Here is a 6,000-nt window from a genome sequence, read left to right as displayed (position 1 = left end):
ATTTAACTTCTTGGGTTGGACCTTGAATTTTGTCTTTATTTATTGCCCATCCCCGTCCAGTCATGTAATTCACTAGAACAGGTAATGCTTCTTTCACTTCCTCTTTAGATCCAGAGATCATGATGTCATCAATGTAGTGAAATACTGGAAGATGTAGAGTGAGGTGGCTTAAATCCCGTGCAACTAGTCCATGGCAAATCGTAGGTGAGTGTATATATCCCTGGGGCACAACTTGGAAGGTATATTGGCGTCCTTCCCAAGTGAAAGCAAATTGATCTTGCGACTCAGGTGCAATAGGAATTGAAAAGAACGCATTAGCTAAATCTATTACCGCATGCCACTCCCCGGCCTGTTTGGCAATGTTTCCCACAATGGTTATAATATCAGGGACAGCAGCACTCAATGGTGGTGCTACCTTGTTGAGTCCCCGGTAATCCACCGTCATTCGCCATGAACCATCCATCTTCTTTACAGGGAATACTGGAGCATTGAACGGACTGACAGCTGGACGAATTACACCTGACTGTAAAAGCTTGTCGATAGTCTCACTAATTTCTTGACATCCTCCGGGCAAACGGTATTGCTTCAGTCTTACCGGGTTGCATGGAGGAAGAACAATGACAGGTGTCCAATTTGCATTCCCTCGCACAATGTCTTTTACTGGTCTGAGATAGTATGGCTTATGAGGGAATCCAAACGTGAACACCCCCCACTGTGTCTCAATACTCTGCCCTAGTAACACATCTATTCCCAAGATATTGTCTGGCAATTCTGAAATCAAAACTTTAGCACTGAATCTTGGTCCTTTGTTAATTGACATAGCCACAACAGTTTGTACTGCTTTGGTAATTCTACCTCCTAAACCTTCTATTCTCACACAGGGTCCTGATAGCCTTGATGGATTACCATGCAGTACTGTGACTTCTGCTCCTGTGTCAACTAAAGCTAAAATCTTTGTTGGTCCTGGTCTTGTCCCCCACCACACAGTCAAAGGTACATAAGGGCGTCGGTCCCCGGCGGTTAAAGGGGACACATGTACCGCCGGAGGCCCACCATTCTGTCATTGTACTACAGCACTGTCCCAATCCATCAAATCATGTGTCATCAGATCTTTTACAGGATACAAGGATCTGACTTTACCATCACTCTCTGGCAGTGCTTGTTTCTCACTAGGTGTAGTATGAGAGTAAGTCCTAGCACGATATTCTGTTGGAAACAGTGAGGACATATGTGGGTATGAATGTGGGGGGGTATTATCTTGGGCTTGAAGTGAGGGTGGGGGCACAGCATAAGGAGCACAATGTTGGAATAGAGGTATGGACAGAGGAGGTGTGTCTGTAGGCATGAGAGGAGTGTTTTTTAAATAACTAGGGGGAGGAGACTTTGGGACAAATGGGGCAGAGGGCATGGTATTGTCTGCCTGATCCTTGCATGCCAAATGCACCTGTACCTTTTTATTAGACTCTTTTTTTAGTTCTAACCATTTTTCAAACATGGCAGGTGTTGAAATTCCATTAATTTGTTCTCTAGGTACACCAGCCTCAATCAAATCATTCCACATTTGAAAACGATTAACTCTCAGCCTTGTTTTATTCCTAAACTTTCCCTGATTTTTTCCCTCTATTGGTTCCACCATCTCCTCCCTTGTCCTGTTAGCGGCAAAAACACCTTTCCTAGGGTTAGATTCTGACTCTAATTCCCCAATTTCAGCTAAATAAGTGGTGAGCTGATGTACCTTTACATTATTCCCCAAACTGCCCAGCAAAGACAATAAAGATGCCTTCATTTCCTGGGGTGCACTTTTTAAAAACCGAGACCGCATGCTGGCTGTGAATTCCTCCATGTCTGGACCTTCCCAGTTATCCTTGTTTAATCCCACCACACAACCCATAACTCTAATGCGGGTAATAGCATCCCTCGGTTTTGACCAGGGTAAACTGGGCTCAATGTCATTGCTAGATGGGAAGGCCACAATTATGGCATGCCGCACCATATCAAATAATGAAAAATTACCTCCAATCTCCCTCACCCTCCGTAATACCTGCATGAGCTGTGGATGCAGCGTCAGCTGCCCCATACATAATGCTTCCCTTGCATTCAACTGCACACTGTCAGCTCCTCCATCCCACATGCGCAATAACCATTCTCCCACATTTTCACCAACTTCATGCTTATACACCTTTGCCAGCTCCATGAGCTCTGTTTGTGTGTAACTTTTTACCACTTCATTCATCTCTTCATGTACACCATTTCTCAAACCATGCGCTCTATCTTGTAGTCTCCTTTTCCGCTGCTGTGTAATGATAGGACGGGCTTGTCGCCTGTCCACATCATTATCATCATCAGAAAAGGATACATACTCATCATCAGATGACTGTAGCGGTGCTTCAGGATCCCATATGGGGTTTGCAACCATTGCTCGCACTTTACTTACAGGCACTGGCTTTTTTCCTTTCTGTGACCTCCTGCGGTTAATCTTGCTTACCACTAAAGTAGTACACTTTTCTTCTAGGGCAGCCACCTGGCATGCATTACTACGCATACATTCTTTTGTCATAACTAATAAATCTTTTACATCCTGCAACTCTTTCTCGAGCGCTTTATTTCTTTGCACCTCGCGGCTAAGGGCCTGCACAACTATCCACCCTGTGGTGGCAGCGGCTTTCCGCACTTTTTTGGAGTATACTCCCAGGTCTAACCGTAATGCTTGAACACCAAGTTCAGTACCAGCATCAGGATAGACAGGAGCTGCATACTTGATCAGCTCCTCAGCAATGGGTTTCCAGTTTTCTAAACTGGCCCACAATGGAATTGTCCCATACTTAGACGCCTCCTTCCCTCCTGCTCTATTACTTTTTTTTAAACAGAGTAAGCATCTTTACTCTCAGGGGGAACACAAAAATGCAAATATACCAATCAAAGACAATGCTTGTTAACTATATCTCTTTTCACTGTGCAACGTGACTGTGCTATAGGCTTATTCAATCTATACACACATTCAAATATTCTATATTTAGTGATTGTGCAGTATCCTGTTCACAGCGCCAGTTGTAATGGTAAATTAAGTAATTTCTTTATATTTATGAAGTTCTGAATTTCATAAATATGAAATAATACCACAAATAAAATAATAAAAGGTATACTGGTCAATCACATAAATATTAGTGAATATCTTGAATGAACAGACAAGAGGCAAAGTTTTGATGAAAGTATAAACAAAACTTTACTGGGAATACAATTATCAAGCACACAAAAAAACAAATACTTTTAAAAAACACACACTGCTATAAACAATACATTCAGGTAAGAAATCTACTTAGCTCTATTCATGGAGATTCAGCAGCTTACACAGGATAATTGAATCAGCATAACACACAGAACAATGAGGTGAGTTCCTTGCCACATGTTAAATGGATTTACATGGGCACCTCTAAAGACACCTGGCTTCTTCCGACCCAGTCATGAAACTGCTCTCAGGTTTCTGGTAACCCCTTGAATAACCTCCCATCTAGTATCCGCCCACAGAGGTAACATAACCAATACCTAATGGTCATCTCTAGGAGGCGGATACTACATGTGGTCATTTGTGAAAGGAAGTGACTTAAGAATTCTCAATACCTTCCTAAAGCACATGTCTCATTGACTATGCGGCAGCCATCTTTATTCACTCGACGTCATAGTGCTCACTAGGCCACCTATAGGTCACTTCCTCCCTAAAGCACATGTCTCATTGACTATGCGGCAGCCATCTTTATTCACTCGACGTCACAGTGCTCACTACACCCCCTATAGGTATCATAAGTTATTGCACATGAATGGGAACACAATAATAGAACATTTATCATTGCCCATAACCAATACACACCCCTAGACCAACGAGCCATTACATTAGTTGGGTTTTAGGAAAAAAATTGCCAGACTAACGCGCCAGACAGCGTTTGTGTTCTCAAAATAGAAACAAAGTTTTCGTTTTGAAGTGAGGATTTTAAATTTCCTCAATAGGATCTGTTTTTCCAATATCATTTTCATTGTATGGGTAAATTAACAGTTGAGGTTTATGTACGATGGTGATAAATCATATTGACAGTTGTCAAAGTTGAGTCTGTTTCTGGTCAAATTGCTGGGGAAGACTTAAAATTTCCATTCATTTCTTAATTGTTTATGAGGGCTTTGTTGGTTTAGGAGAAATTTGTGGTTCAAATATATGTTGGAAAAGCACATGAAGGATTCAACTTTCTTTCTCATATTCTGCATGCTATCACCATGTTGAAAATAAAGTAAAGATGTGCAGAGGAGAAATTAATTATAAATAGTCTTGTGCAAAATAATGTTTGGGGAGGTTGGCCTGGTTCCATAACTTGAATCCACAGCCGAACGTAACGACTGCCTTGAATTTACCTTTACAGTTTTATTCATCGATACATTCAGGCGTGTACTGGAAGGAATTTGATTCAAACCTACCCTCTCCAACACATATTTGCACATGTCTAAGTATGAATAAAAATAGAATTCCGTATGTCAAAACATATATTTTTTTCCCCTTTGTTTGTTGTTAACAAAGATTTTGCAGTCTTAAGAAAGACTTTGCAGTCTTAAAAGCGTCATCTGAGCAGTTAGGACTTGCATTAATGACTTACGATAAACCATTGATTTTAAATGGTTGATAATGAAAACAACACATTTTTTATGATTTCTCTCATACAATTCTAAGTAAAAGCTAAACTTGTATTAATATAAGATGTTAGCTTTGAAAGGTGATATCAGAAGCACCAGGAAATATATATATTGATGGTGGCATGCCAACATCTTCTCTGTGGAGCACTTGAAGGGTTTTGCTACAAATGATTTTTGCTGACTATATTAAACACAGTTGGAAGCTACGTGTTTCAAAAGAAAAACACCAATTGCTTGGGCTTGTCCGGGATTTAAACCCGGGACCTCTCGCACCCAAAGCGAGAATCATACCCCTAGACCAACGAGCCATTACATTAGTTGGGTTTTAGGAAAAAAATTGCCAGACTAACGCGCCAGACAGCGTTTGTGTTCTCAAAATAGAAACAAAGTTTTCGTTTTGAAGTGAGGATTTTAAATTTCCTCAATAGGATCTGTTTTTCCAATATCATTTTCATTGTATGGGTAAATTAACAGTTGAGGTTTATGTACGATGGTGATAAATCATATTGACAGTTGTCAAAGTTGAGTCTGTTTCTGGTCAAATTGCTGGGGAAGACTTAAAATGTCCATTCATTTCTTAATTGTTCATGAGGGCTTTGTTGGTTTAGGAGAAATTTGTGGTTCAAATATATGTTGGAAAAGCACATGAAGGATTCAACTTTCTTTCTCATATTCTGCATGCTATCACCATGTTGAAAATAAAGTAAAGATGTGCAGAGGAGAAATTAATTATAAATAGTCTTGTGCAAAATAATGTTTGGGGAGGTTGGCCTGGTTCCATAACTTGAATCCACAGCCGAACGTAACGACTGCCTTGAATTTACCTTCACAGTTTTATTCATCGATACATTCAGGCGTGTACTGGAAGGAATTTGATTCAAACCTACCCTCTCCAACACATATTTGCACATGTCTAAGTATGAATAAAAATAGAATTCCGTATGTCAAAACATATATTTTTTTCCCCTTTGTTTGTTGTTAACAAAGATTTTGCAGTCTTAAGAAAGACTTTGCAGTCTTAAAAGCGTCATCTGAGCAGTTAGGACTTGCATTAATGACTTACGATAAACCATTGATTTTAAATGGTTGATAATGAAAACAACACATTTTTTATGATTTCTCTCATACAATTCTAAGTAAAAGCTAAACTTGTATTAATATAAGATGTTAGCTTTGAAAGGTGATATCAGAAGCACCAGGAAATATATATATATTGATGGTGGCATGCCAACATCTTCTCTGTGGAGCACTTGAAGGGTTTTGCTACAAATGATTTTTGCTGACTATATTAAACACAGTTGGAAGCTACGTGTTTCAAAAGAAAAA

This window comes from Pelobates fuscus, chromosome 6 (genome assembly GCF_036172605.1).
Source record: "Pelobates fuscus isolate aPelFus1 chromosome 6, aPelFus1.pri, whole genome shotgun sequence".
NCBI classification, from domain to species: Eukaryota; Metazoa; Chordata; class Amphibia; order Anura; family Pelobatidae; genus Pelobates; species Pelobates fuscus.
The sequence above is the reverse complement of the archived record's forward strand: the minus strand, read 5'-3'. Positions refer to the sequence as shown.